Consider the following 19668-nt stretch of genomic DNA (forward strand, 5'->3'; position numbering starts at 1 on the left):
CGCTAAGCCTAGTGAACAGTGATTGGCTGGCATCTAAGCCGGGCCGGCACCAGGCAGTGGCTTCAGACAAGACACACGACAATTGTTGATTTAAACCTTTATTTGGCACAACAGTGTCCAGCCGCATCATAGAGCATGGGTTGGTCAACTGCATCAGAGAGATCATTGGTCACTCATGTATCGATCCACTCATTCGTCCATAATTCTATGGGGTTATTTCTTGCACTCATTGCTAACCGGTCACTCAGACCCTCGGTAGACTCCAACTGCTATTGGTTCATCTAACTGCAAGTGGTCTGCTTGTTGGCCCATCTGACTGCAAGTGGTCAGTCACCCAACTGCTTATTGGTTCCTACTTCTATCCATTCACACATCTCTAGAGCTCCGTCATATGTTACAACTGCGATTGGTCCGTCTAACTGCAAGTGGTCACTCACCCAACTGCTATTGGTCCATTGAGCTGCAAGTCACTCATTGGTCGTTTAGCCAGGGTTATTGGAACTTTTTACCCAAATTGGTTCACATTTCTAGATGGTCACTTCCATCATAGGCTCCAAATGCTATTGGCCCATGCTAACTGCATCCCACTCACTTCCCACCCCGCTGCTCATTGGTTCACATGCTCTGCACATGCGCCGAAGAAGGTTCCCCCTACACATTTAATAGAAATTATGCTATTAGGCCAGCTGCGTCATAGGGCATGGCTTGGTTCAGCTGTGGCTGGCCCTGATTAGTCCACGCTACTTACCTCATGGCGCAACTCTTTATTGGCTCCACCCACTTCGCGTTGATTGGTCCATTTTAAGCCTACTGACTTCTAAGCCGGTCCCCGCTAAGCCTACTGATCACTCTACCAGACTTTCTAAACGCTCTAATTGGCCGCTACCGATTGGCCCTCGCTTGCCCACTGACACCAGATGGTGCATCTCTTCACCAGCTCTTCCTACTTCATGCTGATTGGTCCATTCTAAGCCTACTGAGCCGAACCACGCTAAGCCTACTGATTGTCCCTTCACACCAAAGCCTACCGATGTCTGGTCCTGATTGGTCCACGCTAAGCCTACTGAACAGTGACTAGCTGCCTGCATTTGTCGCTCTTAAACTACAATGCAGCGGCTTCAGACAAGACACACGACAATTGTTGATTTCAACCTTTATTTGGTACAACAGCCTCCAGGTCCAGCTGTGGGTTGGTTCAGCTGCATCAGAGAGCTCATTAGTCCCGGTCATCTCTTGCGATCACTGGTCACTCAGCTCCCTCGATAGACCCCAACTACTATCGGTTCATCTAACTGCAAGTGGTCTGCTCATTGGCCCATCTGACTACAAGCCTCTAATTGGTCACTTATGTCTAGAGCTCCCTAACAGGCTTCAACTGCAATTGGTCACTTCCACTCATCGCTAGACCCAACTGCTATTGGTCACACAGATGAGATAATATAAGTTTAACTGTGTGATATTGGAACTTTTACCATAAGATAGATTTAGCCTGGGGCTGGTAGGCTTCAACTGCTATTGGCCCATGCCTCCATCCGGCTGCTCACTGGTTCACAATGAAACTTTTTCACATGCTCTGACGGCGCCGAAGAAGGTTCCCTACACATACAAGAGATGGCGCCGCTTGAGATTACCCTCTTTGCAAAGATGGACAGCTGCGTCACAAGTGTGAAAAAAAGTCCATTACATTGGTGACTCATTTCTATCCAACTGGTTCATACTTCTAGAGAGCCAGCGTTAGAAGGTTGAAAAGTTGGCTTCACACGGTTGCATGCATTCGTTAGGTGAAGCCCACCCCATCTGACTGCTCACTGTCACTGGTTCACAATGAAACTTTTTCACATGCTCTGACGGCGCCGAAGAAGGTTCCCTACACATACAATAGTCGGTTGTATACCCTCTTAGCAAAGAAGGCTGAGTCTGGACAGCTGCATCGCGAGTGCGAAAAAAAGTCGATTGCATTGGTGACTCATTTTTATCCAACTGGTTCATACTTCTACAGAGCCAGCGTTAGAAGGTTGAACAGCTTACATGCCGCCGCCTCCCGCTGTTCACATATCCACAATCAGAAATGGGGAAAAAACGTGTTCAGGGTACACATCTCAAAACACGCTCTACACGAGTAAAGTTGGCTTCACCCGGTTGCACGCGTGCGTTAGGTGCAGCCCACCCCTGGGAACAAGCTCAGAATTGGCCAATCAGTATGCTTAGTGTGAATCTGTAGGCTTAGAATGGACCAATCAGCGTGGAGTTTGCAGAGCTAATAAAGAGTTGCGCCATCTGGTTGCACTCTAACGAGGTAAGTTTGGACATCTGAGATAGAGCCGCAGTGGAGCCACTGCCGAGCGGGCGGGCGCTGGTGAAGGATATGTTAGTCGGCCAATCAGTGGGCTGGGCCAATCGGTATGGGGACGGCCAATCAGAGGGCCTAGAAGTCTGGGAGAGGATCAGTAGGCTTAGAATGGACCAACCAGCGGAGCCGGTTAATTAGCATAAAGGCTCAGCGATCAGCATGCACCAATCAGCGTGAAGTGGGCGGAGTCAAGGTATTGGCATAAAAGGGTGGAACTGTGGTCAACCAATCAACGATCAGTAGGCCAATCAACGTGAAGTGGGCGGAGCCAAGCCAACTCATTAGCTTTTCTGTGACACTTATGCTGTTCATAATTGTCACAGAAAAGGCGTACGCCTCCCGTTTTCAACAAATCGGCAGATAACGATATCATTCGTGGCAATGGTTGGCGCAGAGCGTGCTATGTGGTGAAGTTCATTCTTAAGAGTGATAGTTAAGGAACGTATACAGGGTGTCCCAGAAAACGTGTCATTGAATTATAATAAAAAACTATGCCACCTAAAATCATGCGCTCAACGGCATTTGTTTTTATTAGGTTTTTGCCACCACCTGATGTGAATGTCATGTATTGAAGTTTAATTACGTAAATATTTGCGAACTGAACTCGGAAATTTGCCAAGTAAAGGTCTCTTTTTTACCCCACCAATATGAAGAGCGTGCCGAATTCACTCAAATTCATGATAATTGACAGTGATATTCACGAGCTATCCCATAGGAAAAAATAGCCCAACCTCATGCTTTTCGGAGCAGCAGACCATAACGCGCTATGACTTTTTGAGCGCAATTGCTCTCAGTCCGACGAAAGGAGGTTCCAAAGCCAGCCCACAGAGTGATAGTAGAAAAAGTAACAGTTCCTAAAATTGGGAGAGGGAAAGCATTATCCCAGCGAAATTCGGACGTGATAAGCCGTGCCTGTTTTATCTCTTTCTCCGGTGTCGGGGAGGGCTGGGTTTCCAACCTCCTTTCGTTGGACTGACAAAGATTGCGCTGAAAAATTCATGCGCTATTCTGTGCGACCTCCGCAGAGCATGATATTCGGCTATTTTTCCGATGGGATAGCTTCTGAATATCCCTGTAAATTATCATTAATTTGAGTAAATCAGACACGCTCTTCACATTGGTGGGGTAAAAAAGTGACCTTTACATGGCAAATTTACGACTTAAGCTCGCAAAAATTTACATAATTAAGCTTACGTTACACGACATTCACATCAGGAGGTGCCAAAAACCTAATAAGAACAAATGCCGTTGACCGCATGACTCTAGGTGGTGTAGTTTTTTTATTATAATTCAATGACACGTTTTCTGGGACACCCTGTATGTGACTTGTGAGACAGCGTGTTCACTTCTGCGGTAATGCTTGTGATACCTGGGTAAATTACTTCTAAGATGTAATTAAATTACATTACTCATTACTCCAGTTAGAATTAATTTAAATTACATTACTCATTACTGCAATTGAAATGTAACGAAATTACATTACAATTACTACAAAAAAGTAATGACATTACAAAGTCATTACTTTACCACTTACATGTTCCCGAGTTTTGTGGAAGGCACAAGGGACAAAAACACAGAAGTTGACGAAACTTGCCTTCCCCCAAATTCGGGAAAATGCATGCTGTCAAAGTAACAACCGATAGCTTGTACTGTTCTATTTGTCTCTTCTACGTGTCAGGCTAGTGTGCAACGTATGAAGTACCGTTCCACAATGTAGAGACGAAGATGACACAATGTATCACGACAACAGGAAGATTGTCCGGAGGGTGGGGCCCGCAAACAATGATTCTCCAAGGTTACAAACCGTTGCCCTGAAGAACGGTTGTTTGTGGGTGCCCTAACTAAGGCAACTGGCTCATTGAAGGGAACTGACGTTCCACGTGCCGATTGAGTGCATCAACGTTCATAGTGGGCGTTGGAATTCTTTTAACTCGCCAGTCCCCAACTCTCTTTCTGCCAAGTGCCAACACAGAACACACACTCGGTTCCTTTGTAAAAAGTAATGAGTAATGTCATTAAAATTACTGCCCAAATGTAATTAAATTACATTACAAATTACATATTGTTATAAGTAATGCATTACATTACAAATTACATATTGTTATAAGTAATGCATTACATTACAAATTACCAGAAAAAGTAATTCATTACTGTAATTTCGTTACAGTAATGACATTACTACCCAGGTATGCTATAGGGACCGTGCGACACCTGAAGGGGGAGCGCTGCTCCGTCGCGACAGCGCCGGTCTTGGGAGTGTCCGGGAGTGTTCTATGCATTCGATCGAATGCATAGACAAAACGCCAAAAGGAGTGCCAAATAGTGCCAAAACGACAAAAGGATTAAGAGATCTCACATTCCTTTTGTCGTTTTGGCACATCACTGCGCACATACCTTCATCACTGAAACCTACATTGTGCGTCCGCTCTACCCATACAAATAAACAGGTCACAACGTATTGTCGTAACTTGTGCTTTAGTTATTTTTCGACATCTTCAGAGACAATAACCTCAAATTTCAAACAATAACAATAACCTCAAACAATTCACATATACGTATACATTTCAAATAATAACCTCAAACTTCTATGAGGATTATATGTCAAAGGGTCCAACGTGCTGGAGGGTCCAACGAGCAGGAGGATCCAACGTTGGATCCTTACACTCGTCGTATACTTTAACACATTGGGTCTTCCAGCACGTTTGGACCCTCCTGCTCGTTTATACTCCAACACGATGGATCTTTCAGCACCTTTGGATCCTTTCGCTCTTTGGAAACTTCTTCACGCGTTCCCTTATACTTTGCGCAACGGCGCGACTGTGCGCAACGGCGGTGGAGAGCCTGTGTACAAGCATGCATGTGATCTGCCTGGAACTTCGCGCTGAACCTAGAAGTATAACGCTTGCTAATTGCTCCAGCGAAATGCATGTTGTCTGCTACCCCGCTGTCGTCTACTACTCGGTTGTTTGGGGTTCTGAAAAATCATTGCTAAAATGTACACATCAAAACCTTTCGCGCTATTCGATATAAAATGACACATACACTTTCTTCAGACTCTTCACCTGAATTTCTTTTTCTTTTTTATGGCCCTTTGTACTCCTTTAAGATAACATTTTATATTGATAACTTCCGACAGGCATATGCGCTTTGTCAGTATTTTTGCCCCGTTGAGCAACACACTAATTAACACTACACGCTTAACACACACAGTGAGCAACACACACTTAACGCACTACACAACCATAACTTTCGTACTGCCAATTGCGTGGCACATATTGCATGAACGTGTAGAGTAATAGAACATATTTCCTCATGGTGCTCTATGCTACTGGTCTCTTCTATATATCGGGATATTCTTGTTATGTCCGTGCTAAATCATTGTCCACGTCGGATTAATTTCAAACATCCCAATGATGTCTTTGGAAGATATCCATGAAGGACGACAATCGGACGATTACTCTGACATCCTCTGGACGTTCCTACGACATTACTGTCCGACCAGGACGACAGGACCATTTGGGGATGTCCTTCGGACGTCGATGGTTATATGGGTCTATGCGAGAAAGACAGAGAACAACAAAGTACTAGCAGCACATAAAAATGGCAGCACTGCTCAACAAGTCTAGGCATGCGAGAGAAAAGGCCTAACCACAGCGTCACAACACTACGCGGCTAACACAAGGCGGGAACCACTAGCCACACGACGGTAAACGTGCGTCAACAGGCTTGGTATGGGACACCGCTATACAAGTCTAAACATGCGCGTACAGCGAGAAAAGGCTTAACACGAGCACGGTAAAACAACGCGCAAACACCGGTAAATCACTCACCTTTTGCCCTGCGACTGCTCATCAGCCAAGCAGAAACTGAGGGGGCGCGGGGACTGCGGAGCAACCGAGCGCACGTCTGCTCTCCGCGACAGTCAGCGAGCAACTGACTGGGACGCCGCTCCGCGGCCGCTACGCATGCGCGCGCGCTCTTAGCGCCCTCTACGGCGACCACCTGCGAGAGGCTAAGAGAGAAGAGCATTCCTGCGCCCCCTGCAGGCCGTTCTCATTGGTCGTGACGTCATCCTATTGTCTCAGGGCTACCCTGTTTTTTTCCCACTAATGCTCCTTTGGACAACGTCCACCTGAAACAATAGCAGCCCCCCATAGTTCTCGCAAAATCTGTATCAAAATCCGTGTTACTGCGCACGAAGCAATCCGTGCCTCTCTATTGGTCGGGCGCCACAAGCGTGTCCGGATTGGTTGCCGGAATTTGAAAATGGAACTTCGCGCTTCCTCGCCTGCGTGTTGTGTACTCCCTCTACTCCCTCGGCGGTTTCATTTGAAATTTGAACGGCGCACGCTGGGTCGGCGGTGTCTTTCGTTGGGAGGCAAGTGCGTTCGCCGTCTTATCCGTGTATTATGGGTGTCTTCGATCGTATTGTACTGTTCCTCAATACAAGCATCGGTCTATGAACAGCCAATCGGATTTCAAAGTGAAGTGTTGTCGTGAATTCTGGCTCGATGAACATGATCGAGCGCCGTCAGATCTGCATAGCGGTGACAAGAAAATAGGATTCATGAAGCAGCAGCATTTTATGTTTGACGTGTAGCAGGCAAGGACATGATGATCAAGAGATTATGCGCAAGTATGTGACAGTTGTTCGTTGCTGGGAATAAGCTGTGTCCATATGCGTGTTTTGCAAGTTTGAACTTTGTTCCAGTGTGCTAGGAAGCGCTACGCAATGGACTCTACGCTCAGTGCATGTAAATGCGTCAACCTGCCGACTGTGTCGGTATAATGGCTCAAATAAATTTCTGTTTATTACGACACTTTTCACAGTTGTTTGGGGATCACGGAATAACTTTACGGCGTGCATGAAAGCTAGTAGACTTAGAGGTCAGGGGGAGCCGGTACAGTATGGAAAGCAGAAATCAGCAACAGCCAGAACCGGTCGGGCTGCGAGCCGGACGGAAAGACTTCTGTTTGGAGGATTGAGGAAGCAATCGCTGCATTCTCATTGGTCATGTGCCCAGTGTTGTGTGAATTTACCTATACTATGGGCTCTATGGGGAGTTGGTGAGAGCTGACAATAGTGCCACGGTATGACGTCATCATGTACCTGCGTGGCTCAAGGACGCGTGCGCTCTAGACAGGGGACCTATTATTTATTGAATCACTATCCCAAGATTATTTCCTTTATTCTTCTATAACGACTGCATAGGAAGCTATTGCAGAAGAGCACCATGTATGAAAGCTGATCGTAGGAATTCCAAAGTCTTACTAAATGAGACTTGCAAAAGAACAAAATATCCTAACACGTATGAGCGTCAGATAATGAGAGGACTTCGTATTGAACACGATCCACACACTCTAAAACCAGAACTTCACCGCATAGCACGCTGCGAGCCAACCATTGCCACGAATGATAGGGTTATCGCATCTGATTCGAAGAGAGAGGTGGGTGTACACCTTTTTGTGGCAATTTGGATATATGAAAATTGTCATATTCCTATTGTCCTAGAACTCCATCAACGGCTAATAAGAGGGCTAGGCACTCAACAAATCAACACAGAGTACGGGTAACAAGGAGCGCAGAACGATGCGTCTACTCCATCCGACAGCCAGGCACGGAACTGAGTCGTAATGCTTTTTCTCCTCTATAAAGTCATGCATCTGTCCCTCTTGCAGTTGATTTCTGAACTAATTTAATCGCGAAATTATTAAGAATAGCACTATTCCCATTCAGGGCAGCACTATCGACATCGTCGAGACAAGAATGTTCCTTGTCAAAAAAGAAAAAATACAAAGCGTCAACAAAGGAAAGCATGCATATCGGGGCATGTCAGGACACGTCAGGACAAATCGCACGACTGTTGGGCAACAGAGGAAAACAAACACTTGGACAGAGTGAAAGACACTCACTATCATCGGACACGTACACTACATTCCCTCATTGTAAATCCGCTCGTCACAAAATCCACCTGCATCGTCGAACACCATTCACCAGTGGCGAACCACACATCCGCACCCCATCAGAGGCAGACAGAACCCCATCTAAGCTACGCTCTTCCACTGACGATCAACGCAATTGCTAGGAGCAGAATTAACGTGTCTACACTCGCCAGTGTCCAAGAGAGAAGTGAATCCTTGCGCCCCCTGCAGGCCATTCTCATTGTTCGTGACGTCATTCTATTGTCTCAGGGCTACACTGTTTTTTCCACTAATGCTCCTCTAGACAAGGTCAACCTGAAACAATAGTATCACGGTATGACGTCATCATGCAGGTGCGTGGCTCAAGGACGCTTACGCTCTAGACAGGGGACCTGTTACTTATTGAATCACTATCCCAAGATTATTTCCTTTATTCTACTATAGTGATTGCATAGGGAACTATTGCAGAAGAGCACCATACATGAGAGGAGATTGTAGGAATTAAGCGTTTCATTCCCAAAGTCTTACTAAATTAGACTTTCAAAAGAACAAAATATCCTAACACCTTCAATGCCTACATACAACGAGCTAATCGAGACATGTCCATCCCTTCCGAGAGCCAGGCAGCTAACTGAATAATGTCGCTTTGTTCCTCGACTGGATAAAGCCATGCACCTGTCCCCCTTGCGGTTACTCTCTGAACTAAATGAATCGCAAAATTATTAAGAATAGCACTACTCCCATTCAAGGCAACACTATCGTCAAGAATGTTCCTTGTCAAAAAGAAAAAAAAACTATGTGTAGAAGGAAAACATGACAGAACAGGCCAGGGCATGTCAGCGCATGTTTGTCAGACAACAAGAGACACAAGAGAAGACAAGACAAGAGAAACACTTGAACAAAGCAAAAAACCAACATCAAACTATTTCTAAGCACACGCACTCCTCTTATTCAAAAACAGTGCTCATCATAAATCCGTCCAGGACAATATATACCATTTTTCTATTTCTACACTTTTTTCCAGTAACAGTCAATGCATTGCTACAGACTGTGTGACGTCATCACATCCTGCCTGTAGAAGACAGCGGCAAAGACAAAGACTCCTATTATTTATTGAATCGCAAGATTATTTCCTTTGTCCTACTCTTAATGATATTCATTCTTACATTAAAATTCAACGAAAAAGCACACCAGTAAACTACCACTGCTCTTTTAAAATAATAAGTGAGTCCACTCAACATCATCACCAGGCTTATGTAATACACGGCCCTTTCTATGCTCGTATACTCATTGTCTGAGGCTACACCTGCGAGCAAAAAGGCGCGAAAGCCGGGGGGCAGACTAAAACCAGAACTTCACCGCATAGCACGCTGCGAGCCGACCATTGCCACGAATGATAGGGTTATCGCATTTGATTCGAAGAGTCTAGACCAGTCAAAGACGAAGAGACAAAGGACTAGACAGAACGCCTTTACGGGAACATGATGGCATTCCCACCATATTAATGATTATTGCAATGCAGTTTAGAAAAACTACTACAAAACTATAATTTTAGGAACCTATTAAAATTCTACTTTCTATGGAAACTATAATTGCCCTATTACTTGGATCGCTATTAATGAAGCGCTCCAATTTTTTCTCTCTTCCCATTTCAGCCTTGTCATGCAGTGAAGCAGACTCACATCCAAAAGAATTAATTTACACTGAGGGTGCCGTGCTTCAGGAATTCCTATCCTGCGCTCAGATGCAAGCATTTCTGTACGAATACCTATAACAGCTTACTTCTTCAACATACCGAGCTCCTAACAACATCTAACAAACAAGCAGAGAAACCCACTTCTAAGCTTTACCATGCGACTTTCTTCTGCACAAAAGCAGTGATTTGAAAAAAGAGCAGCAAAAATTGCGCGCACTTGTGCTTGACTTAAAAAAACTGAAGCATATGCTAATAAACTAAGAAAAAGACACTCATGTCTGGTATCAGATAACGCTACATACACAGCCGCATTGTCCCTTCGTAAAGAAAGCACAGGACGAGGGCAAACAAGTTCCTTTAAGCGAGCAGGGAAGAGGCTTAAGACCTCAGGAATAATAGCACAGTCACCAGACATCGCCACGCGGCTAACACAAAATAACAACAAGGTACTAGCGGTAGGCAAAATTGCAACACTGCTAAACAAGTTCAGACATGCCATGATGACGTCACAAATCAAGAAAACAAGCACGCACACTCAGACAGCAGCTCAGGAATGCAGAAGGAGACGTGCTTTATAGGAATTTCTACTCCACACTCAGATACCAGCATTTCTGCACAAATACCTATAAATGCAAACAGCTTACTCCATCAACATATCAAGCGAAGTGAATACTGGCACTCAAAATCATATAACAAAAACAAACAAATTCAATTCTTATGAACTCGCCTTTGCCAAGCAGCATTCTTCTGCTCTACCTGGATTCTGACTTTTTCCCTACACTACATTCTGAGTAAAAGTCAAAGGAAAAAAGAACCGCGAAAAATTATACGCATTTGTGCTCCAATAGCTGTAACTGCAAGAAACCGTAGCGCACGCTATTAAACTGAGAAAAAGACACCCATTTCTGCCACCAGATAATTCTTGCATAATGCCACAGGGTGTAGTTCCGTATCGGGACCACTCGTTTTTAAAAATTACTGAAACGGTTAGGAAAGTAAATATTGCATAGAAGTGGAAGAAGATCATATACTGAATCTAAAAATGTAAGAATTATAAAATTCTGTGGACTAGAAGTTTTTTTATATGCATTTAAACAACCCCATCTGATTCACTTTTAGCGCATGGGAAACACGGGACCGCTAAGCCTAACGGAGTCGAAACTTGCCATCTTGCAAGAGGTAGAGTTGTGAATTGGGCTAAATCGCCCCCTCACTTTAGTGAAGTTAGTCTAGGTTAGGTTCTACAGATTGGAGGGGGGTCTGCCCCCCCCCCCCCCCCCCAAGCACGCACTATGCGGTGCGGGCGTCGAGACTGTGCCTCGGGTTAGATCAGAAGGTCCTCAGTGCAGATGGCGGATCGCCCTCCAGAAACGGGCGATAAAATTAAATTGTTATACGTTTCATGCAATATACGAGGGTTATTCCTGTTTAATTTCGTTACTAATTAGCTCCTCTGTCACGTAAAAGCGTTTGATTTTTGTTTTTATTCTTTTTTCTTTTAAAAAAGCCTGTGGTCCCGATACAGAACTACATCCGTAATATATTACGAGGAGCATTTTCGTCCACCATATACTTGTCAACATCGGGACAGAGACTGGGAAGACTTAGCAGCCAGGCTGAATGTTGTTGGAGGTGCCGTGAAAACCGTGCCGGCGAAAGCGGCCCCACATTTTCCGAAGCCATGTATTATACCAGTATCTGTTCTCCATTAAATCCTCCCAGGAGAAACACGGGAATACTAAGCCTAACGGATTCGAAACTTGCCGTCTTGCGAAAGGTAGGGTCGTTGAAATGGGCTAAATCACCTCACTTTAGTGAGGTTAGGTTAAGTTAGGTTCTACAGATTGGGGGGGTCTGGGGGGCGCCCCCCCCCCCCCCCCCCCAGGCACGCACTAGGCGGTGCGGGCGTCGAGACTGTGCCTCGGGTTAGGTCAGTAAGGTCCTCAGCCAAGATGGCGGGTCGCCATCAAGAAACCGGCGATTTTTTATACGTTTTACGCAATATACGAGGGTCATTCTTGTTTAATTTCGTTACTAATTACTTCCTCTTTCACGTAAAAGCGTTAGATTTTTGTTTTTATTCGTTTTTCTTTAAAAAAAGCCAGTGGTCCCGATACGGAACTACATCCATGCCACATACACAGTCGCATTGCCCTTGCGTAAAGAAAGCACAGGACAGGGATACACAAATTTCCTTAAGCGAGCAGGGAAAAGACTTAAGTCGAACCGCTCAGGAATAATCGGAGAATCACCGCTTATCCCTATACGCGGCTAGCACAACATGACAGCAACAAGATATTAGCGAAGGGTAAAATATGCAAGACACTACTGAACAAGTCCAGACATGCGACATCGCATACAAAATACTGCTCATCGAGGAAAAGGTCTAAGCCTGCAACAGAAAATCATAGAGCATACACAACTTCATTTTTCTATTTCACGTAAACTAAACGCGGTCTGCTTGGAAAACGATGCACAAATTTTCTTGCCGGCGTCAAGCACTCATAAAATACCCTGCCCAAAACAAAGACTTCACCAGGTTCGCGAGGCAATTCCATTAAAAACGCTCGTCCTATCCTACAGATAGCAATGCAAACCCGACTAATACCCTTATTTTTTAAACCACTATTTCACGCAATAGTACATAAATGTATCACTCGTGTCACACGAAAAGGCAAACACTTACATGTCAAGTGGGGTCCCTGGTTCAGAAAAGCGCGCGCGCGCGCACACACACCGACACACACTCATATTTTCACACTCACAAACACAAAGTCTATTTTCACAACCACATAAATCCATATTATTCCCCAGGTCAATAATTATCCAACCACACTCTAAATATTTTCACACCTTTAAAGGTGTAAAATTGGTGTATTCTCATGTATTACACCTATTTTACACCCTAGAACCTTGGCTTGAAAATTTTCGAGGGTGTAACTATGGTGAATTACACCCTTTTATGAGACATTGTCAGGAGGGTGTGATGAGGGTGCAACAGAGGGTGTATTTGGAGGTGGGACAGGCTCCATTACACAGCTAAATGTATTCCTGTTCCTGTGCAGTGTTGGAGTGCTTGTGGTACTCAGAACTTAAGCTTGTGATACAAGTTGTGATATAAAGACCAAATGCACAGTTACTCAACATTTGGTACACTGTCATCTAACCCTCAAGGTTAGATAAAGATGGTTAGGTTAGATGTGATAAAGCTGTATTAAGTGATACGTTTGAATACCTTCATGCCTACGTTATGTAGGATATGTATGCTGCATGGCATAATGTCAACCTAATAAAAGCATAACTATTCAGTTCCTGTGATTGTGTCATATATGTATGATGCCACCATATACCCACATCAATCACCTATAACATTTGTGTGCTGTGCAACATATGTCTGCAATGTCCTATTTTTGACTTCACAGAGGGTACAGCTGAGTAGTATACCTGGGAAGTATTACAAGTTCAGTGTGAGAAAAGTATATTCTTGGCGTTTTAAAGAATATTTTGCATGGCTGTGATCGAAGAGTGATGCCAAGATAGCCACAATGACACTCCAAAGTATGCGCCTTTTGTGAAAACTAGAAACAGTATACTTTCGCAATGAAGCTGTAATTTCAACTTTCCTTTCTTTTTTCTTAATAAACATATTCCCCCCTGTGGTAATTTCCAGCTGCCTCTTCTATGGTTTGCAGGTTACCCCCCCCCCCCCCCATTACACCCTTCCACACAATTACACCCTTGATGTCTTGAGGGTGTTTCGTTACACCTTAAAAGGTGCGCGCCATGCACATGTTCTTTTACACCCTTTAAGGTGTAAAATTATTTAGAGTGCAGCGTCAAAACGGGGACAACGCACATATGCCTACACAAAACAATAGGTCTTCGTTCCGGATGTAACAGGATATCACCAGTCGACCGTCGCAAAGCAGAAAAGAAACACAGCATCGCAGGAATGCATGTTCGCTATACATCCACCAAGAAAACGGTGCCGTGCCTCTGCGCAGCGATCATTATACAGGAGTGAATTCACTTCGTTTTCTTTTTATGTCCTTGCACCCATATATTTTGCAAGAATATTATAGAGCAGAACGGGTAAATGTGAACATCATTCGCTACACACTGTAGCTCTCATCATTTTTAAACCAAACCACTCAACATGTGTTCATACGCCTTCACTAAATAGGTGAGCCGATAAGGACTCAAAATAAAATCAATTCAAATAATCATTCCACCATCGCTGGCTGCAAGTTTGGGTACACAACAGAGCAGTGTGCTCCCATCATCCAGATAACACAAGCAAAATGACCAGCGAAAATTTCTAAGCAAGGTGTCAATCATGCGCTCGAAGGTGGCAGGCGCATTGCAGAGTTCAAATGGCATTACTCGGAACTCATAAAGACCGTCTGGTGTCACAAAGGCGGTTTTTTCGCGGTCTTGTTCGTCAACGGTTATTTGCCAATATCAGGAGCGTAAGTCTATAGAAGAGAAATATCTCGCTCCATGGAGGCAGTCCAAAGTGTCATCGATCCGTGGCAGTGGGTATGTGTCTTTGGTGGTTATTTTGTTCAGTCTTCGGTAGTCCACACAGAAACGCCATGTGTTGTCCTTCTTGCCTACCAAGACCACAGGAGACGACCAGGGACTCGAGGACTCCTGGATAATTCCCTTTCGTAGCATGTCGTCAACGTGCTCACGTATAATACGGCGCTCGCTGTGTGACACGCGATACGGACGGCTGTGTACCGGGGTAGAGTCTCCGGTATGAACCCGGTGCTGAACGAAGTTGCAACGACCGAGTGGTTGGCCAGTGCAATCAAAGATGTCGGAGAAGCTGCGGAGGAGTGTCAAAAATTTGGATCGTTCAGCGCTTTGAAGATGTGAAATAATCTTTTCGGGGAGCTCATCATCCGCATTTGACTTTAACGCCTGCGGCTCATCTGTATTGTCCATCATAGCGAGAACGACAGGGTCGGCGTTGAAGTGACCCACACTTGAACCTGCTGGTAGAATATGGGGTTCAGCACTCTATTAAGAAGCCACAATGTCGTTCGAGAGTTAGTGAGCGTGAGCAACGCCTGTGGGGTAGCAACCGACGATCGGAGTAAAAGATCGCGATTCGTCGAGAAAAACACGTCCCCAGAGGTTGGCTTGTCGGCTGTAACCGGCACACGAGGTATGCCGTAAGGAGGAAGGCAAGTTGTCGCGCTCACTGTTGCAGAAATATCATGCGAGGACACGTCTTGGGAATCAGGGAATTCTGAGAACGTAGTTAAGGAAAGTCGATTTTTTCCACAGTCGATGATTGCTTGACTGGCGCAAAGGAAATCGCAACCCAGAATAACGTCGGCAATACATCTGTACAAGACAAGGAACTGCTGGATATACATATCGTCGCAAACATCAATCCTTCCAGTGCAGTAACCTAAGGGACAGACCGAAGTGGTATCTCCAAAACGTACAAATCTTGTCTTTTCCAGCGGTGTCACGACCTTATGCAGTTGACGGCGCAAAGACTCAGAAATTCATGAAACACTACCCTGTTGAAAAAACTCATATAACTTTCTATGTGTAAAGAAATGAGCAATATGTGTAAAGGAATGAGCAATATGTGTAAAGAAATGAGCAATATGTGAAAGGCAATGAGCAATATGAGAAAGGCAATGAGCAGTATGAGCAGCGCTATGTGCAGTATGCCAACGTTATGAGCAGTATGAGCAATGTTATGAGCCGCACGGCAAGGCCAACGAAGCTCTATATGCGCAGATATAAGCAATACGAGAAAAGCAGTGAGCAGTATGAGCAACGTTATGCGCAGTATGAGCTGCATTTCGAGCAGTGTGAGGAAGATATGAGCAGTATGAGCAGTATGAGAAAGGCTGACCGTTTAGTTAACCAGTTATTCACCTAGAAGTGCTGGCGCCACAGCGTCTGGTGATGGCCTTTCAAGAGACGCTCGTCACAGTCGGCGGGCCGTAACGGTCGGAGCTCCATTCCCCTTCGTCCGATTCTGTTCAAATTTTAGGTGCATGTTTCCCGTTCCGACCGTGTCCTACAACATTCTATTTGGCTCTTGGATTCTCATCCAAGCCGTTGCGAGTGCCATCTCAGTGCTTGGACGCTTACTTGCTTATTCTACCCTGCTTCTCGGAGCCATCTGGACGTATTTCGCTCCGCTCTGCGTGGGACTCATATTTTCGTCGCCGTCTCCATGCTGTGACAGTGTCTTTGTGCCGTTTCAGTGATCACTGAAGGTGTTTTGTGTGTGTACCTTAGAATCAACCTACAGAAGCCGTGGCAGGTGTGTGCGCATTACAGGTATGTTGCAGTCCCGTTTTTCCGTTACCGCTCGTTATGTCTGTCGGGTTAGCTGTCTGCAACTACCATATTCGTGCTTTTTGTGACTTTTTGTGGAAAGCGTTCGCTGATAGCCTTTGCATGTGTGTATAGAGTGTTTAAAATAAAGTCGTGCACCAGGGCATACCGAAATCGCACGTTAGCATGCAAAAAAATGTGTATTTGGATGCCTCAAAGTGAAGCAAGCCACAAACACTCTGTGTCAGTAACCCGTTGCTGCAGCGAACAAGTTTTGCAAGCATAACGCAAACATACTCAGATGTTTCAGAACCGCGTTCATTGGACATCACCAGCATTAGAGGAAGGTTACGTTCAATTTTAATTGGCAAAATGACCTTGTGCGTTATTCTGACTGACTAAATACAACTTAATGCTTTGAAGGTGTGATCTACGCGTTGGGATGAAAAACAGGCCCCCAGTCATGTCCATTTCAGCATGAACCCATACGGTTGTATAAGTTGTGGGAACTGGAATACTTCTAGGCGCAGAAATTTAGCGCAGTTCTAATTTTGTTCTTTCTTTACAACAGATACCTTCGTCAAATATGCAGAAAAAGAAACTATCGACATCAAAGGTGCCTGGACAGAAACGGAAAAAGCTCATCAAAAAGCATTTGGCAAACTTTCTGAGGGACCTACGTCGCTCCAGTACCTGAATAAACCGGTATTTTGTAATCACGTGTTGTCATTTTAGCTTAATCACGCCATGTTGCACGTTTGCTAAGACGGTTCATGTGCTCATATAGCTCATACGCTGTTTGAGAGAGTGCTCATATAGTTCATACATGCTCATATAGCTCATACATGCTCATATAGCTCATACATGCTCATATAGCTCATACATGCTCATATAGCTCATACATGCTCATATAGCTCATATGATTGCTCATACAATAAACACAAATACGAGCCTCATGTGATTGCTCATAGAGATGGCTGTATGGTTTTTTTCGACAGGGTAGCTCCCGTATCGACCATAGCATCGAGAGTTTGTCCATCCAAAATTAGCGACACATAATTTGCTGCGGCGGGGGGATTTGTCAATGAAGATGAGTATGCAGCCTGACCTCCAGTGGAACGACAGGCTGCCGCATCTAGTTTTGCTGTAGTGTCGTGGAAGGCATCGCCTGATGAAGCGGCGAAATCGACCGGCGCCGCGGATAAGGCGAGGGCGATCGCGATGGTCGTGGTGGGCGACGTCCAGTGGGTGAGCGTGATTTCTCATTAGCTCGATTATCGTAGTTATCCGTGCTCGTGTCACCTTCATAGCGCTGGCCGTGGTAGACATTACGATCAAATGGCGTGTTTGAAGGGGGGGTGTAACGCTGAGCAAAACCATGACCGTTGTGCGAAGGACTGTATTGCTGAGGTGAGTATAGAGTGGAGCGCCCGTACTCGACGTCTTCCAGGCGTTGATAGCAGAAGCGGGCGATGTGACCCCGGCGGCGACAGTAGTAGCAGATGACCGGTCGCCGATAATAGGCCGGCTGCATTCGTTGTGAAACTGCTACTGGCCGCGCCTGCATTCGTGGCCGCGCGGTGTAAGGCGTTGCGGTGACAGGAGCAGAGGCGCAAACGCTCGCGTACGTTCGAACGGGCACCCGAGCGGCCGATTTCTCTAGCTCAGTCTTGACCATGTCCCTGACCAGATGTGCCAGCACGTCGTAGTTGGGCAGAGTATGGACGTCATCTGGGCTTCTTATCAGCTGGCGGGATTGCGAGTCATCGAATATACGTTTCTTGTGACGTTCTTCAATTCGTGTGCAGGCGTTTGCTAGGTCTAAAACGTTGTCGTACTCGTTGGCAGACACAGAATTGAACAGGATAGGAGACAATCCTTTGAGGAGAGTGTCGATCTCGTCTCCCTGGGACATGCTGGGATCGATGCGGCGACATAGAGCTAAAACGTCCTTCATGTAACTGGTGGACGGCTCACCGTACGCTTGTTGTCTGGTGTTGAGCCGCGATGCCGCGTCGGTTTTCTGGTCTCTCCTTTAGCGAAGGTTTGTTCGAGTAGTGTCTTGAAGGTTTCCCAGGTCGGGATCTGATGCTCGTGATTATCGAACCAAACTTGTGCCGTCCCCTTCAGGTAGAAGACAATGTTCAACAGTTTGGCCGCGTCGTCCCACTTGTTGAAGGCGGCTACGCGGTCGACTTGGGTGAGCCAATCGTGGACATCGCTGTCACCCGAGAAAAAGGGCGGGTCCCGCAGACTGGTTAAAAACCTGGTGGTGCCGGACGGCGGGGTTGGCTCAGATGGAGGCGGCACTGTAGCGGAGATTGTGAGTCCACTGCGTAATTTCAACTTGAACTGGTTGTAGATGGGGAGAGCGCACCTCCGCCAATTTGTAAGGAATGGACAGGCACAGACGAGTCGGAAGAAGGAAGACAGTTTAATGAATGAGGTGGGTCGCGAGCACTTCGTCCTCCCGCCTTCCTCTATCTCTTCGTAACAATATTTAAACCTGCACAATCCCTTTTCTATAGCTGCATGCATTTGTGGTAAAAGAAATAGGATGAAATTGGAGCAGCGACTCTGGACGAAACTTGGTGCCGAATGCGAAATATCTGTGCATTTATTTCGACAATAAAAAAATAGTGCGGAAAGGGACAACACTACGTCTGGGACGGTAAGATTCCTATTGCGCCTATATTCTCCAGGTATTTCAGAACATCACTGAAAGTTGATTGGTAGTTCTCCAGGCACGACCCAAACATCGCCATTTCTGATGACAGCTTGGTGTTTCTCTCCAGGATTTCTTGGGAGGGCTGCCTTGCGACGGCCATGTGGTCGCGAAGAAGGGCCTGGATCCGGTGCTGCGTAGCATGCTGCGATACCTGCAGCCACTGTATGAACTCTGCAAGCGTTGGGTGACGATTCTGCAGGCGGCTGTGCAGGCTGTTGTGCCAGCCCTCGACGTAATTGGTCGTCCTGGGGCCTCTATTGCCGTACTGACCCCAGGTGTCGCATATGATGATATTTTCCACCCAGAAGGATTCGAAATACCTTGCAAAACTGTTCGCAAAACTTCGCTTCTTCTAAGGGTGTAGACACTGGTCTTGCTTGGATGAGGTGCTTCACAAAGCTCAGACGGAAAACCTCAGGCACAGACGGGAGGTGCCGAATGCGGCTCAGCCATTCGTTTACAGCAGGGTTGCTTTTGCAAAGGGTTTTCAAGCCCAGTTGGTCACGTTTTTGGTTCACGGCCTTAGCAAAGTGAAGGGCACATCCTCTGACCTGCAAATATTAAGATACGTTAGGCTGCTGGCGAGGGGTCACATTGAAGGTTATCGTAGGTTAAAATAAGTCCGGTGTGAATTGCATCCTCACCATTAATGAACTCCGC

This window comes from Ornithodoros turicata, chromosome 1, assembly GCF_037126465.1.
Source record: "Ornithodoros turicata isolate Travis chromosome 1, ASM3712646v1, whole genome shotgun sequence".
Lineage (NCBI taxonomy): Eukaryota > Metazoa > Arthropoda > Arachnida > Ixodida > Argasidae > Ornithodoros > Ornithodoros turicata.